The 18,668-nt window shown below is 39.9% G+C and overlaps 1 protein-coding gene across 4 annotated transcripts in view; it reads right to left on the bottom strand.

Moving 5' to 3' along the window:
• Nucleotides 1-15,803, bottom strand: part of PACSIN2 (protein kinase C and casein kinase substrate in neurons 2) — a 62,827-nt gene extending 47,024 nt beyond the window's left edge. For 3 of the 4 annotated variants that reach the window (XM_080348591.1, XM_080348593.1, XM_080348594.1), the window contains exon 1: nt 15,673-15,803. The gene's annotated coding sequence lies outside the window, so the exon portion shown is untranslated. Of the gene's footprint in view, nt 1-14,174; nt 14,223-15,672 lie in introns of those variants that run through there. The other variant, XM_080348592.1, reaches the window with a different exon arrangement.
• Between the last annotated feature and the right edge of the window lie 2,865 nt (nt 15,804-18,668).

Below are 18,668 nucleotides of genomic sequence, written 5' to 3'. Positions count from 1 at the left end.
AAACCTCTTCATTTCTTGTTTCTGCACACCATTTTTCAGTTTTCATTACTTCAAAACACAATGGCTTTACTGGAGGGGCAGGCATTCATCCTTTAGTTCCTAGCATAAATCAGAGGCAAACTGTGATCTACCCAAATAGCAGAGCATACCAAATCCAGAAGGCTTTAAATTGACAAAATCCCAACTAGACCCATGAAGCTAACATCAGCTCCAGTAATATTACACATAGTACCTCCTTAGTCATTCATTGTAAGCCTTCTTAGAAAAGCCAGAAGTTTCTCTAACCCACTAAAAGAATGCCTCCAGTAGCTACAACTATGATCTCAGGGATGTTTGTTTTTAATAACTGAAGAGTCATCTTCACAAGTAACCATCACACAATCAATCCAGGTCTCAGATCACTGTTCTTTTAAAGAGCACTCAACTGTCCTTAATTCTAAGGCTTAAGGGTACAAAGCACTCAAAAGAACAAAATAATTTCATATATATTTTAAAAATATACTTTAAGGGATGTATATTTTGATCTACTAAGTTTATTTCACAACATGCAAAAAAGTGTTTCAAACATACGTATAATTAAAAAAAAAACACAAAAACAAACAAACAACAAAAAAACAAGAACACTACAAGCATGAAAGAGATCCAAGTTTAACTGCAGGGTTTTTCTTGCCATTGAGTATTATTAACCTTTGGTACAACTACTTGAAGGCTCCACACACACATACTCCTGTTGCAAAGTTTCTTTTTTACCCTTTGTAACAAGGTGGCTATCCTCACAACAGAAGTAGGAATACCAATATTTCTGTTTAGCTTAAAATTTCAGTTTATACCAAAAGAACTTGTACAACTGTCCATATCTGAAAGACAAAATAATAGCTGCTTCACTGAGGCAAAATATCCGTATATTTGATGCATTAGACCTACAAAAAAAAAAAAACTCAAAAAACCCCACAGGTATTCCACTTAAAACATCATTGTATTTTACCACATCTAAAAAATTAGCATTAGTAAAGAATGTGCTATGTATTCAAGAGCTTAATAACCTCTGTTCCTTAGACAATGTCCATTTATTCTGTATCTGGCAATTTATGAGACTGCAAATGAAATTTTGTCCAGCTCTAACAGCTTCCAAAAAATTGCCTACCTTTTCCCCATGTTATGCTACAAGGAATTTGAATATTCAGTTTGTTTCATAGGAAGAAAAGCAGTTTTATTACCTAGTTTACATTTGGCACGCTACTGTAAAAAGCCTGTTGACATAATTCCAACCCAAAATGCTGATTTGAAAACAAAGGCGGCTAATGTTTCTTGATCCCTTCACCGACTGGTAGCACTTTAGCATTGGAAACACTTTGTTCCATTTGACTCAGATAAGCAATGAGCTAGTTAACTGTGACAGAGAAAAATCTATCAGACTTTGTTTTCAACAGGAAAGAAATCCCTTTATTTTCATCTTCTCAGAAAATAAAGGTAAGATCTGTTCACATTTTTAACACTAGATTTTATGGGAAGTCAATGCAATAGCTGAAGAGATTGGCAAAATAATATGGATTATAGTGAGGGTCACAGGAATCCTGAAAATAAGATCAGGTCCTTTGAGCAGTTGAGGCTGGACTACCCAATGTGTTGAGCAGGTCTTCAAAGAGTGTTCAATAGCCACACTTTGGTACAACAATAAGATATATTTCAGCTGAATATTTGTCAATGATCACAGAATCACACAACAGCTCAGGTTGGAAGGGACCTCGAAAGATCATCTAGTCCAACCTTTCATGGGAACGGGAGCCTGGATGAGATTATCTAGCACCCTATCCAGTTGAATCTTGAAAACCTCCAGTGATGCGGACTCTACAGTTGGTATCTATCAATTCACAAGACGTCTTCAATCATTCAGCTTCCAAAAGATAAGAACTAAATCACAATCACAAAAGCACCATTCTCACAGCCAGTTACCATTTCAGTTGCTGGTTTACCTCCTGCACACACACAGACACAATTGTACTCCATTTTTCCTTTTTTCTTTGGCTAAAGTAGAAGGCTACACAGTTGAATCTTGCAACCAAAGCCATTAAGTCATCCTTTAACTACAAAGTCTAATACCTGAAGAAGAATTTCCTGGTAACAACATTTTTCTGGTACACAGAAAATCTAAGCTATAACACATTCATGCAATGATTTGAGTTTTATGTTACTGTTCATTTTGCATAATGCAAATTGAAAATAAACAAGTAACTAAGAGCTTCAAAGAACACTTATTTGGTGCACATGTACTCCACAAAATAGTTTTTCTCCTGGGCTTGTTTCGTGTGGGTATAACTGGTTTTTACTATATTAATATATTTTATTGTAACATACGTTGGCATGAGGTTTGTTCTCTTTACTAACCCCTCCTTCAGTATTTGCATTGTTATTTCATATTACTTTCGCACAGTTATTAAATATTGGATTATTTGATCTTGCCTAAATGTTGCTCTGAAAGCATAGGCAATCCAATATTACAATTCACAACGCAAATCACAAGAATGTGAAAAGAGCAAGTAATGATCAATGCCCAACTACATTTCCTCCCAAAAAAGATAAAAGCTCTAAACCCACAATATTTCAGTGTTGCATTTCTACCACTAGCACCCAAAAATCCTTTGAAAGGAAGGCAACTACTATTTCAGAAGTGCTTATGTGTTTATTATTTATACACAAATTGAAGAATTCTAATTACACCAAACCAGTCTAAGTCTACCCAACATTTTGTTAGAATATAGTATCCACCTGTAGTCCAGCTTTGAGAGCTTTTTGAAAGAGAAATTACAGTAGTTGACACAAAAAAAAACCAACTTCTTCATTCTGAGGCTCCGAATAACAAAGGCTGGGACTAACTCGAACAAATTAGAGTAGCAACATCAGCGAAGAGCTCTAAGGGTTTTTCTGAGTTCTCCCTGGTTACTTGTATGAGAACATAGAAACTATATCCCTACAGTATTCATCAAATAAAGAAATTTCTGAAGATAGCCTTTTCAACCTAAAAATAGAGCAAGGGTGGCTATTTGAATGGGTTTAGTGCTGACTCACAGCTTTGACTAAGTCCTAGCAAAATCAACATTGAAATTAGTTTTACTAAATCCACGTGGTTCCAATTGACAGACATAAAATGCAAAATCACTGTCCATTTTCAAGTATCTAAGAAAAATAAAAGTCAACAGAAGCTAGCACCAAGTAATATAAGTAGGGTAGGTAGAAGGAAAGAAAAAAAGTCATACTAATATGACTGACACAAATACAATGCTATATAAAGAGTTCTTTTAATTATGCAGAAAACCTCTGGCTTGAGGTTCAAGATATGCAAGTACAAATCCAGTGCCTTTATCCTATAGGCAAAAGTACTGAAAACTTATTCAAATTCTGAAAAATCTCTAATCTCATCTTTCACAGTCCTCTAGTTATGGTCTTTCCATAGTAATATTGCAATAATTTATTCAACACTTTCAGACTTTTGATGCAAGTTACCACCTGGATTCATTCACCTTAACACAGATAACCAGTAATTCTATATCAAGTTTTAAATTCTATACAAAACCAAAAGAAATCCAATAACAAATTCTTAAGTGGATTTTCAAGTAGGTAAATTTGCACTTGCTTCAATATTTAAGTTTTAGTAGGCTAGCTTTAGACAAAACTTTAAAGTTGTTGTGGTTTTTTTTTTTTAATGCATTTGACATATGTATGCCAAATCCATACTTGTCTTTCACCCAATATTTCTTTTTTTCCTTGAAACAGAAAAGCACATTCATAAAGCAAGTTAGCCAACTGGGAAGCAAGATTTTTAAATGCCTTGTTAAATTTATATAGTTAGATTAGCATCGCTTTTAGCATTCAGAGCTACATAAAGCAGTTAAGTACTTAAAAGTGGGCGATGGTGAAATACACAGAAGACATGACTTGCATTCCTTCCTCTTTTGGGGCAGATACTATAGCCAGATTGAGATTTTTCACAGTATTCCAAATTTAAACATGCATGCCGACTTTGATGTAAAAGGCGAGGTGTAATATACCATCTTTTGCACACTTCAATAATTCTCATGGGCCAGCATAGCTACATAACTGGAGAAAGTAGCTCAAACTTTATTCAAAGGTTCAAGTGATACATTTTTCCTTGACAAATTCAAAACACATTTTTAGAAAAGCATCATTATAAAATCTTCAGCTTTAAAGAGCCAATTTGTACAGCAGCTTTTTACGGGATTTTTTCCTACATAATAAATGGCATTTCAGTTAGTATTCTAGCCTTATTAGATACTTTACACTCCCCTGAATATTAATAATCTTATAAAAACTTTATAAACCTCACAGTTGAACTACTAACATCACTCACAACTCAGACAAATAATCTTGAAAAATATGACACTAGCATTAGCACTATTAATTCAAAAAAGTAGTATTTTTATATATGAAATGTGAAATAAACACTGCAAATGAAAGAAGAAAAAAACCTTTAAATGTACTTGAAAACATTAAAACCTGTTCAACTCCTTCTATATTTCCTTGCTATGCAGTATGATCTCCTGGAAATAGCATTAAGACTGGTCAAATTATTACTATAAAACTAGTAATTTTGTTCTGCAAAAACTGGTGGGCATTACATACTTAATTTAGCACAGTTTGTTCTTAATTACATAAAGGAAAGTGCTTCTGCAACACTTAACATGTAGAAGCAAAGATGCTTCCTAACTACCCTGTTGTGCAAGAAAGGAAAGGAGGGCAAAAGCAGCAGAAATAAAGATACTCAATTGCAGTATTGCAGTTTCAGTTTCTCTGTAGGGCTAGTAAAAAATTATTAGACTGATCACAGTCTAAAGCAAATACATTGTCTTGCATAACCCCAAAATAAATCCAGAATTCATGTAAATTTGTTTTATCTATTTCCATGTATCAACTACTGAACTGCTACCAATTGACAATGACTGAAACCGCACAGCACAGATTTTACTCATGATACCCATACAACTCACAGGATTTACATTCTACCAGAAACTATTTAATAACCCAATCTAAACCAAATACTAAATATACAGTGATTAGAATCCAACTAGACACACATATTGCTGTCTGATACAGGGATACTACAAGGCAAAGCAGAAGCAGCTGCTTCTATGCTACTTTGAACAAGGGATTTCTTGGCCAAATTCAAACCAATGTTAAAGTTCACCTACAGATCCTTTAAAACTATATGGATTGCCATTTAATCTGCTCAGATTTGTATTTAGAAATATAAATAATGGATCTCATCCTACCTTAATGAACAGACACGTCATTCACAACATTTAGTGAATGAACTTTCACCTTTTGTAGTGCAGTGAACAATGAAAGAAAAGCAAAAAGGGTTCTGCAATACTTGGAAAGATGTTCTCTGATAGCCAGTCTGGGCACCTGCTTCAAAAAAACATTAGGTGGAAGATCGCTTTGCTGTCAATAACTAAGAAAGCAGACTGGGCAGTATCACAGAAAAAAGGTAACAGGAGGACCCAACTTATTTGATTTGATTATTTTTGAGAAGGAAGAAAAAAAAAAAAAAATCACAGCACACATTACAATAAGGCAGAATAGGAAATAAGAGAGCTGGCATGGGTTTTGTGTATACCTAGGGGAAAGGAAAAAAAAAAAAAAAGAGAGCCATACACACCACCCCAAACCCACATACTTGATTCTTTCCATAAGATTAAGTCAATTTGGGAAATTAAATATTGAGTTGGAATTCAAGTCTAGTTCTTCAAAGCCTGGTTTAACAATAAAGCATTAATTTAAATTTAATTAATTTAAATCTACTGCTAGGAGGTTTTAAAATTATTCAACATTCACTTTTTAAATAAATATAGCATTTCATTACACAAGAATCAGTGTTACACATAAGAAACATTTCAGTTATTTACAACCAAGTATTTTAGAAGTTAAAAGGCAAAGACTTTTAGCTCCTTTCTACTTAGAACCTGTTCAATTTTGAAAGGTATTTCAATTCTGTCTTCTAGTCCTTCCACACTAAAATATTTTAAGGAAAAATTGAAATAAAAAAACCCAGCAAGTTTACCTTTAAATTTATGAATTCAAGATCATTTGAAACTTCTTACCTATTCAGCCATGCATTCAAAATTAGGGAAAAAAAAAAAAAAAGAATCAAGAAAAATAAGTGAATCTCCAATTCCCTTAACTATAAATAAAGTGTACAGTCTCCAGGCAGGAAGTGTTAAATCTTACACAGTTGTATTTCAGCAGCTCATATAACATAGCTTCAGCTGCTAGGATGATCAACACTGTTCCATTTCTACACACTACATTTTTCTTATTTTATTACATCCTGACCATCTTTGCCATATATAACATTATAAAACCACTTACGCAAAAACTTGTTTACACCCAACATTCACTTTACATCTTAACTTCATAGAAATTATTCACTGTACTGCTCATCTCAATACCTAGCCTGCTCTACTTTATTATGGTATAAATTTGTTCCACTGACAAAGATTGATCTGGTCTTCTCCCATGTCCCCAGTCACTCCTCCTGATCCATCCCTATGCCATCAATTATATTCAGGAAGCCAGGTGCTAAGCTTTTACCAGCTGAAAATTACTCTGCCAAAAATAAAGGGAAACCAATTCCAGTCACAGCACAACCATATAAATAGTGCCAACATAGAGCACATAGCAAGAACAAATAGCTGGGCACCAGGGAAAGAATCTGATTTCCCATATTAGTAGCAATACAGACTGCCACTGGTTTTGATGTTACTTGCCTTATCACTGTGAGCAGAAGTGGCAACAAGCTTCTGAGCTAGTTTAACAAGTTACAAGATGCTGTGCTAACAAAAGGAATGAGCAAGTACATCTACAACATGAAAGATACTCTTCTGAAAGTCTGAGACCCTGAAAGATAGGCAAAAAGATACTTCCACTGTTTATGTGCAAGTGGTAGACACACAAGTCAGAAAAATTTTATTTTTGCCTTTGAGAACATAAATCAAGACCACTCACATCACTGAAACCTCACTGTACAAGTCACATGGCTGAGCAGTTTGTTAGTGGTTATAACATAGGTAGAGAGGATTAAGTGGTCAAGAAAGAAGTGGTGACACTCCTGCAATAATATTCATTGATTTTGAATTATTAACAACTTTAAAGGACAACAACATCTTCCAGTAGCTTGTGCACCACATGGGCACTAATTACTGTCTACTTAAGACCACTCAAGCACAGTAAACAAAGAGCAGTCAGCTCCTTCTGACACAGAACTGCTGTGTTAAGAATGCCACATTACTGTGAGGCCCTTTGGTCCCACTGACATATATTCCACATTTCACTTTCCCAATTCTAAAATTTGCAAGGAATTTAACATACATTATAGGTGACAATGTCCTAATTCAAAGAGTACACTGCATCCAATACAAAGGAAGTCCATGCATACAGTACCTCAAAAGAGAATGGATGACAGAACTAAAAGAAGTCACTACCTGCATACCAGTCCTGAGTTGACTCAGACTATTTCCAGTTTCAACGGAGAAGACTCAGGTTTTGCAATCTGATCAAATGATTAGTTTATCACACAAGAATCACATGGAATCACACGAGATTTTTTTTTTTTTTTTGTATTATACGGTTCCCAAAGCCACATTAGAAGAAGAAAACAAAGTAGCAAGAGAAATACCTATAAGTGAAGTGGGAAAGCAGGGAAGTTCATGGTAACAAATGTAACAAAATGGACGGAAAATTACAGAAGACAGCAGAAAGAAGGAAGACAGAAATAGTTATAGTGGTAGACCTCAAATATTTTTAAAGCTCCTTTCTTGTCCTTATTATAACAACCTTGGCAACAATGTCATCATTCATAAGGTATCAACACCTTAATGTAGTAACAGAGGCAGAAGGTCTATGAATGCTGACAAATAATCATAAGTGAGTTATATGATTATTACCCCTCAAATTAGAATTCAAAATGGCTTAGTGTGCCAGGTCAGCCAAGACAGGGTTAAGTTCTACTCTGCCAGGACAGCTGACCCAGACTAGCCAAAGTGGGTATTCCATACCACATAAGTTCATGCTCAGTTACAAAGGGGGTGGGCCAGGGGGACAGGCTCACTGGGGTCCCATTGCTTCAGAGCTTCTTTCATTATTGTTGTTGTTATTGTCAGTTCATTTTTCTTTGCTGTTCCATTAAACTGTTCTTATCCCAACCCATGAGTTTTTGCATTTGTTTTTTGATTCTTCTCCCCATTCCACCAGGAGCAAGGGAGGGGTGAGTGAGTGGAACATGGTTTTAGCTGCTGAGTGTGGCACCTGGGGCTAAACTACAGACACTTAGGAGTCCAAAACAAGCATGTCCAAATTAGCTTTTGTTCAAGAATTTGAAAAAATCATTTGAGTGTCTTTAAGTCAACAAACTTTTAAGAAGCTCTGAAAAATGGGGAAAACTGATATTACGTAAGCATTTTAAAAGGGACATGGTTATAGCTTACTAAATACAAGCCAACTGAAATGGAACCAATAAGATCCCACTTGAGCATAACAAGTTGATAGTTATTACTACGTAAGTAAAAAAAATCAATACGAAAAATTTCTTATATTACATTTACTTTCAGCTCTCAAAATAGAATAAAGACATTATATGAAGCAGGATGTGTCTACTGAGCTACCACTAAGCTATTTACCATTATCACTGGTGACATCAGAATAGATCAGGACCCACGACTGATCTACTGCACAGCTGATATAAAAAAAAGCCGAAGGAAATTCTAAATAACAGAGAATCCAGTGCTGATAAACATATTTGGATTGTTTGCTGAAATGAAGACAAGCTAAAGACCCTACTTCAGAATTCACATTGGGTTGTACCAAGAAAAAGTTTGATTTTCCTATCTGTCATGGTTTAACCTCAGCCGGCAACTAAGCACCACACAGCCACTTGCTCGCTCCCCCATGGTGGGATGGGGTAAAGAATTAGGAGGGTGAAAGTAAGAAAATTCCCAGGCTGAGATAAAGATGGTGTAACAGGTAAAGCAAAAGCTGTGTGCACAAGCAAAGCAAAACAAAGAATTCATTAACCACTTCCCATGGGCAGGCAGGTGTTCAGCCATCTCCAGGAAGGCAAGACTCCATCACACATAATATTTACTTGTGAAGGCAATCGCCATCACTCCAAATGTGCTCCCTTCCTTCTTCCCCCAGGTTTATATACTGAGCGTGAAGTCATACGGTGTTGAATATTGCTTTGGGCAGTTTGGGTCAGCTGTCTTGGCTGTGCCCCCTCCCAAATTCTTATGCACCTGGCACCCATGGTGAGGCCAGCTGTCCCCCTGCAGCCCATGGAGGTCCATGGTGGAGCAGATACCCACCTGCAGCCCATGGAGAGCCCACACTGGAGCAGACTCCTGGCACGACCTATGACCCCATGAAGAGAAGAGCTCAGGATGAAGCAGGTTTGCTGGCAGGACTTGTGACCCTGTGGGAGATCCACACTGGAGCAGTTTGCTCCTGAAGGGCTGCACCCCATGGAAGGGACCCACGTTGGAGCAGTTCATGAAGAACTGCAGCTCATGGGAAGGACTCATGTTGGAGAAGTTCATGGAGGACCATCTGCCATGGGACGGACTCCATCCTGGAGCAGGTAATGAGTGTGAGGAGGAAGGAGCAGCAGAGACAACGTGATGAACTGACCACAACCCTCATTTCCTGTTCTCTTGCAACACTTGAGGGGAGGAGGCAGAGAAATCAGGAGTCAACTTGAGCCCCAGAAGAAAAAAGGGGCGAGGGGAAGGTATTTTAAGATTTTGCTTTATTTCTCATTACCCTACACTGATTTGATTGACAATAAATTAAATTACTGTCCCTGAGTCGAGTCTGTTCTGTCTATGACAGTAACTGGTGAGTGATCTCTCCCTGTCCTTATCTCAACCCACAAGTCTTTCATTATATATTGCCTCACCTGTCCAGTTGAGGAAGGGAGTGATAGAGCAGCTTGGTGGGCAGCTGACATCCAGTCAAGGTCAACCCACCACAGGCCAATGACACAGTAGCCATATACAAGTTGTTTCGCTTCTCTCCCCATTGAGGACTCAGTTCACTAAGACAGCATAGAAGTTTGCTTTGGGAAGTAGCACTATTAATTGCAGGTTCATAGTTCATACTTTATCCATATGTGCTGGTTGTTCCTACTCTTAATTAAACCAGCTTTCAAAAAAGACAAAAACTTCAAAGGAAGAATGACACACAGCCTTAAAAGTTCCCCGTGTCATAAAAACTACTAGTACAAAACAGAACAGCAGTAAAAGATACTCAAGTTAGTATAAACCAGTGGGAACACTACTGGCCTACGGAAATAGTGGACCAATATAAATAATCAATGAGACACCAATACTCCAGCTGTGGGCATAACAGTTTCTAAGAAATTTCATTGCCCAGTTCTCACTGTATTTGAATGACACAAGACTGATAGCATTCTTTATATGAAGCTCTTTCCTAACCAAAAAAAAAAATAAAGAAAATGTGTTTAAAGGAAATGGTTATCCAGTTTCAGTTCTTACATGTAAAATGGAGTGCTCACATTTTGGAATGGAAACATCACCTCAGTCCAGCAAGAACTTCGAAACAATTCCCTTCAGTTAAGTTCACCCTAAAGCTTAACCAAGCAGGTCAATGGTTCCTTCAAGTTAAGCACAATTGTATATTAGCCAGATATTAGATTACTTAGTTGGTTAGCTTGTTTCAGGTAAACGACAAGGACAAAAAAAAGTGTTTAAGCTTTTATCTGTAACTATTAAGAGACAGAAAGAACTTGAACACTTTGGAAAAAAATGCTTTTAAAAATGTTATTCAAGGACTGTGGAATCAAGCATGCCTGCAAGTTGATGTTGTACGCACGCAGGTCCATTAAATACAAAGAGTTGCTTTAACATAACTAGACCTGTTTATTATAGATTTATCATTTCTCCTGACAAGAAAGCCGCAAAAGCAGCATTGTTCCACTCAGCAGTGATCCAGGTATCTGCCAGTTTGCTAAGTAAGCCTCTATTAAGGGTCAGGATTGGAGGCATAAGCCAAACTTAAAAGATGTCCCATTTGTCCTGTGACTTATGGAAGACCACTGACTGAAATCTGTACTTCGCATTACCCTTTTTAAGGACACATTAAGCATATTCACCCCACACCCTTCATTTGACCTTTTAAGTCAGAAATAAAACAAAAAACTACATAAGCTTAAAAGAATAGTGAAGTATGGCTGTGCATCTGCTATTGATAACTAAGACAATTCTTATTTCAACATTTATCTGCCATTACTATGCTAAGTAAGAAGCTCTGTACAATTGGTTTTGGAACCCCAAACCCTTGGTTATGCTCAGAAAATTTGAGATGGCAGGTATGAGAACTATGCTAGTCCTTTCAGAGCTCACTCAATACATACCTTTTGCTGTTAGAATCACCAGCTGGCAGTGCATCAGCCTGATATGTGGGGGAGATTAACTTATTACCATACATAAAAATCAGATTTATGAGTCCTGTTTGTGCTACTCGTGTAGAAAGATACAATAACAATAAGACAGAAAGAATATCACATTCCTGCAAAAAGACACTTCACAGTCATCCAGTTTTAATATTAGTAAACAGCCAACTACATTATAGTCAAAAGCTAGGAGTTTGCAAGTGCATCATGATTCTGTGATCCATAAATCACAACAGGCATGAGAAGATATTTAGAACACATACTTGTGAACTCTTCTGAGTTCACAGTGTCACTTAAAATCTGCATGGCACTCATTCTCAGAGTGTCACATCTATAAGTTTAGGTCAAAAGATGACATAAAAGCCAGCCTTCTTGGTTCCAATAAAACTGTTTGAAACAAGTATTTATTAATATGATTTGACAGGCTGTTATTATCCTCACCATTTTTGCTGCTATGTTGTAGTCTGGTTTGTTATTCACCAGTCTAGAGTATATGATGAAAGACAAAGAAGGTTGTTTAAAATTTTTGGTCTGTATGTGTCTTGGAATTAAGTCTGAACTTTAAGTGGAGTCTTAGACAAGCAAAAAGGGTTAATAACATGCATTTGCCCAAAAACAAACACTGCAAGATACAGGTTTCCAACACTGTCAAAATATTTACAACATGTTGTATAAGCCAGAACAGTTTTTAAACATTTGCATATTGTGAAGAGTTGAACCAAATCACGTCACTTAAAGCCTTAGAGACATTTTCTTATTGCTTCTAAGCTCATTACTGTGCAGTGTTACAATACCTGTGCTAGCTCTATCCCTATTTACTAACTGGGGCTGTGTGCCTCCTCAAATATTGACACATCCTGTCCACCAAGATTTACAGGACTCTACCAATGCACAGCAGTTCACAATGGCTCAAGCAGAATCACTCACACTCCAAGGAGCACACATCAAGGCAGATTCCAGACCAACGTCATTAGAGAAATTTTGACTGTTCCCTCGCCCCAAGCAAGGTACCTTGCAGAAGAGCACACAAAGGAACGACATTCAAGTCTCGTGATAAATTCAACTATGACTGTAGACTGGGAACCGACCCCAGGATACAACAGCCTTTTTACTGTCAACTTCAGGTTATTCTTCCCAACCCCTGTGTGCCAACTAGCCAGGTAACATTCATATTAAGTATACCATTCTACTCAACCACAGACTTAGAATACTTAGCTCAGTTTGTCTCAGTACAGTTACATCACTGTTATTTCCTGCTTTCTTCCTTTTCATGTGCTGAGAACAATTGATCGTTACATTGTCAAGCCAAAAATCTGTAACTACGTTTAGTTGAAAGGAACAATACACCTCTTAAAGTTTTATGGATTAAGACAGAATTTTCATTAAATTCTATGTTACAAAAAGGTTGTTTATCTGACAGACTAGTCTTCAATTAAAGCATTAGAGACTTCATTCCAGATCTCAGGCAATGAGTAAGTCATTAAATCTTATAATTTCTTTTAAAAAGCAGAGATCCCAAGGACAAACAAAACACTATTCCAGTGTATTAGTTTACGTGCATGTTTAAACAAATTTATTAAATATACTTCAATCTGCATTTACTGTTCTCCTGGCTTATTGTATGATAAGATGCAACTTTTTCCACAACCTGCTACTCCCACATTGAGAAAACCATGCACCATCTCAGAGGCAGAAAGCTACCTTTTAGCTAATGTCCATTACTCCCACAGATTCACACAAGCACAGGCAATCCTTGACTAGCTGGACCACTAAGCATTTTATCTTTTGCCATTGCTGTGACAGGCTGACAAGCACAGAAGTCTCTTGTCCTGCATTTACAGGCTACCAATTCAAGTCAACATACCCTCTTCAAAATGAGAGAAAAGACATTCAGTTAAAAAAAAAAAGTTCCAAAACAGTTTTCTCTAACAACCATTAAACTATTTCGTTGCTAACTACAATTGTGCTGCGTATCTTCCTTTTAACATTGATATTGTTGCTTGATGTGTGGCATGCAGTTTAGCCCCCAGGGCAGGTGTTAATATCTTTTCCAATATGGCACTGCACAACACAAACTCTGAGCCAAAGAAAGCGACTCTGGAACTGTAAAATATGCACTGAGAGGAGTCTGGAGCACCCCAACACTGAACAGGATGCCAAGGTTAACACTACAGAGGACAAGGTAGCACCTGCACTCCTCTCCTGCTTACCATACCTAAGCTGTGGTATAGTGTGATCAGAGATCTCTAACATGATGTTGCATTGTGCTAATTAGACATACCTCATGTGCTAATACATGCTACTGTTTAAGTTGATTCAGTCCTAACTGGTAGAACATAACCCTACTATCTTTGAAGGAAGGTTGCAAGATTGACAAAATATAATTTCATACACCAAGCACATTAGCCCTTGGTGTCAATAACCTTAATAGTTAAAAAACACAATTAAGGAGTTTTGCCCACCTGAAATACAGTTGGCAAACTGTTTTAGTTACCTCTCTCCTTTAAGCAGAAATACAAGTTTCTCCTCCTCCTCCCCCTCAAGAAAGCAATGAAGCAATGTTTTTATATTAGTGTCATCACAGACATATGAGAATGATCTTTCTGTTGCACTAAAACCAGAATGAAAACTCAGTTGCTTACATAACACAGTCTTCACTATGACTATTACAATAATGCACTGTTCATGTTTTTACCTTTTCAAAGAAGTGAAAACGTTCTGTCTTCAGAGAAGGGCTGAACACACTCTAGAATTCAATTCAAACTAGCAGAAGGCAAAAATCCCCCCCCTAGCAAGAGAAAATAGTCTTATGGCAACCTTTCAAGTAGTCTGTTGTGAGGTTGTGGAGTGCAACAGAAGAAAACAAAAGTGTCTAGCACATCTCAAGGCTCATTTTCTACCCCAGTCTGGGTCACATACAAACGATCAAACTTATTGAAATAGGCACAGAAAATGTGAGCAGTGACGTACTTGTTTTAAATTATCCTAACTAACCTATGCTTTTAATCAAGAATGGCTATGAAGAAAACAGAACATTTAAAATTGCAAGATTGCATTTAGTTTTAAAACATTCCATTTACAAAGGACATCATATGTCACTTGCACCTTTCCGGCTTCCCTTGCTGCTATGGCGAAAGGATGAAGGCTCATAAGACTGAATCTATCAGCTTCTGAGTCACTCCAACCAGAGACAGCCAAGCAGCTGTGGAAGATGGATATAGCAAGCCAGACAGACACTGTAGATACCCAGTCTTTCTCTAACCAGGTAGTCTCAATGCACATAAAGAGACTTCTGTCTCTCACACAGGCATTTTTCACTTTGCAAGACGAGGAGATTCTTTCCGCAAGCCAAAAAAGGGAAAGTCAAGAGAGAAGGCGGCAATGGCAAGCCCAAGAAGTCTGACTTGGCTGGGTCATTACCAGTACTCAGGAGACTGTGAGCTGTTTAAAACCTCACTCTCCCCTATAGAAACACTTCCTCCCACCAAACCAGCATCGTTACTTGCCATCATCCAGGACACTGGGATTTCAAAGCCGGGAGGAAAAATCCAGTCACTCAATTTTAGGTCTCCCTCTACACCCTCTTTTCCTCCCCTCCCAAAACCAAAGCCGTCACCACCACCACCGAGTGGGTCACTAAACTTCTCCGAGCTCTTTCCCTCCTACAGGAACCGAGCCTCCCCACAGCCACTGTCGTCATTCCTCGCAAGCCCCAGCCCTGCCCTGCCCCGCCAGGAGCCGTGCAAGGAGAGCTTCACCTTCCCCACGCCCGCCGGAGAGAGGACGCCTCGACACCCCCGCGGGACCCGCGTCCCCCAGCGCCTCCCCCTGGCCGCCGCCTCTCCACGCCGCCGTCGCGCCTCAGCACTGTCACTCCCGTCCGTGCCCCCAGACCCTCTTTCCCTCCCCCGCCACCGCCTCACCGCGGTCCCTCAGCACCCAACGGGGCCTTCACGGCACGCCGCCCGCCCCGCCCCGCGCGGCCTGACCCCGCCACGGGGCAACAGCAGCGCCGGCCGCCGCCGGCTCACAAGCGACGGGCTGAACCAAACGCCCTCCCCGCGTCCCCGGTGCGAATGCGCTGCCCGCCATTCCGCGCTCCCCCGCAAAAGCCCCGACGAGGTTCTAAACCCCGGCCTCTGCCTCGAGTCTCTCTCTGAGGCCAGGGCCCAAGACGACGGCACCGCCCTCACCTGAAGTGTCGGGAAGCGCCCGTCTCCTGTGCCCGTGGGCGGCGAAGGAGGGTGGGGGCCGGCGAGACTGAGAGAGAGAGCGCGGCGGAACGCGAGAGACACCCCAGCGCTCCGCTCCCCGCCGCACCGACTGCCGCCCCCCGCGCCCGCCACCCCCGCCCCTCCGATTGGCGGACGCCCAGCCGCCCTCCGATTGGGCGAGGGCGACGAGCAGGCTCCCGCCCCGCCGCCAACTATTGGCTCTCCCAGACTGCCAATTAACGCTGCTTCCTAGTCGAGGGCTGGAAGGGGCGGTGGGGGCAAAGGTAGCTGGTGGTGCGCGCGCCCGCGGCCGGCTTGGGCTTCCCCAACGGCTGCCGAGGGCCGTTAGCGCCGGGTGCGCCTCGGAGTGGCCCGGTTGGCGGGCCGAGCCCCCGGCTGGGGGGCACATCTTGAGGGGGCTGTGGCCGCTTCGGGGTACGCGTCTGCGGCTGGCAGCGCCAGCGGCTGCCACCCCGCGCCTACTGGGCAGCCTGCCCGCCCCGACCGGCTCGCCGAGAGGGCAGCCACTGTGTGCGTATAACACAGGTATATACGTGGTCGGAAACCGCTGACAGTAACGCTGCAGAACATGTCAGGGCACAACGTGAATAAAAACATTGCGCCTATGTCCCGTTTCCGCTGCGGAGGACCGTGAACGAGCAGAAGATTTCGTTTCCCGAAGCGGAATTCGAGCGAACCGAAAGATCCTGAAAAGTGACAGGGACTTTTAGAGGCCCGAAAGTGGTGGAGGTTTTAATTTCCCTCCCGATCCCGCGGCAGTCCCGCCGTGTAACGCAGTGCCCTCTAACACCACAATGCGGCAATGACGGTGCTGCATTTATCCCGCTTCTCCTCCGGCTCCTGTCTGTCAGCTGCAGCCGCGTCTCGCTGCGGGGGACGGCACAGGACTTCGCGGGCTTGTCTGACAGCTGCATTCGAGACGGAGGTGGCTCAAGGACAGAGCCACCTTTAAAATAACATTGCTGATTCGTTTAAACCTCGGTGCACGGAGGTACGTAATACTTGAACAGTACCACAGGCAGAACTGTTATTCCAGCCCTTGCCTATCTTTCAGACTTATTTGCTCTAGAGAGAGGATTATTTCAAGTTCCAAGCAGCAGTCATCACGGTAACCTTATTTTGTCCCTTCAGCCTTTACCTTCTCCTCCACCAGTTTCAGCATTTCCTTCCCATCTGCCCTTCTCATCTGCCTCCAGCGTTGTCCCAGAGGACACCCTAGTTTGAGGACAGCAAGAGCTCTTGATCATTTGTTAGGGCTGCAAAACAGTCCTAAGAGCACTTTCCTCTTGGCCATGTTTCTTATGCAAGTCTGCATATAATCAGCATAGACGCCAAGTCTTCCTGTACTCCTTCACTAAGTGTGTGACTCATGAACTCAAGGAGTTTTAAGTTCACTGGGAATTTAGTTCAGGACTGTGAGACCACAGCAATGAGGTAAATTTTACCTTCTGAAGAAATGTCCTTAAAAATTTGAGTTTAATTAATTGCAGTTAATATTACTGCAAAATTTGGTCAGATTGGTAATCATTCTAAGATTTAACATGATTTCTCCCTTCCCTAATCTCCTTTTCATCTCTCTTGAAATTAAGAATTTTACAGTTTAGAGGAGACATCTTGAAATTTGTTGCTATTTCTTCTCTCAGTTCTGACCACAAATGTGCTTTAGTTTTCCACACAGTGGCTCTCATTAAATATGAGATCAAGCTTTGCATAAACCAGCTCTCTTTACAGGAGATTACAAGTGATGTATATAATCGCAAATACAGCTCTTTCTGTATGGACACGAATCAAGCTTCCGTTTTGCCTAGAGCATTGTCAAAGCTGGAAATCCTCCCTGCCAGAACACTTAGACTTTCTTCAACCTCAACATCAAAACAGTCATTCATCTCTTTGTATGGTCAAATAAGGCTCAAACTTGTTCAAAGATTGAAGAAACAGAACAGGAATTCAGTGTAAATCATAGTGCTCCCTGGTAGAACTAAGTTCATATTGTGATGAAATGGAATTTCATTTCAGCAGAGGACAGAAGTTCAACTGCAGTTGGTGGTGGACTGACACACAAAAAAAGCGCAACTATTCCACAAAGAGTTGGTTAAATACCACCTTTTACCCCAAAAATCACTGTGGACAAAAGCAGTGCAAATAATATACATGCCACTGCCTGTGAAAGCCAGCGCTCACATTTTTACATGAGGCCAGTATGAGGATAATGACTGTCAATGGAGCAGGAGAGCCCTGAGTCTGGTTGCAAAAACTATCAGTCTTTCAACAATGAGGAAAATAGTGCCTTATTCTTCAAATCAGCTATTCCCATGTATGGACTTTGCTAGGCCTCTGTACTGCTTATGCCTTTTATATATATTATATATATTACTTATTATATTACATCATGTGTGTTTATATACATTGTGTTTATTTTATTACTATATTTACATATATATTTACTGTATTTACATATATATATTTACTAGATTTAAAAAAAATATGTACATATAGGTACCGTAAGTCCAGTCGTTGTGTCACAGTGCAAAGGCAGTTGTGTAGTTTTGGGAGTCCTTGTCATATAGAACTTGAACTGCTTCTGCCTTCCAAGGGAACAGAGGATGATCAGAAATGAGTAATTTACACAACATTTTTGTACCAACAACTAGATTCAGATTTTAACACAACTTGAGATATAACAACCGTGTTTTCCAGCTTTTCACTTAAATATCTTTATAAATGCTATGAAAGGCAGGACTATTAATTGGAAAAAAAGAAAGCTAACCAAAAGACAATTTATATGAACATTTTAATTTAATATTTGGAGGTGTCTCAAGGCACCACTTTGAGGAACAGCATTTTCAAGCTGCTGAATATTCTCTTCCGGTTGCAAGATGTTTCCTATGCTTTTTACATTTAGATGAAAAACGCTTAGACACCTTTGGAAGTCAATAAGACAAGAGCAGCCATCA

Source organism: Nesoenas mayeri, assembly GCF_963082525.1.
Source record: "Nesoenas mayeri genome assembly, chromosome: 1".
In the NCBI taxonomy this organism is placed as follows: domain Eukaryota; kingdom Metazoa; phylum Chordata; class Aves; order Columbiformes; family Columbidae; genus Nesoenas; species Nesoenas mayeri.
The sequence above is the reverse complement of the archived record's forward strand: the minus strand, read 5'-3'. Positions and strand labels throughout refer to the sequence as shown.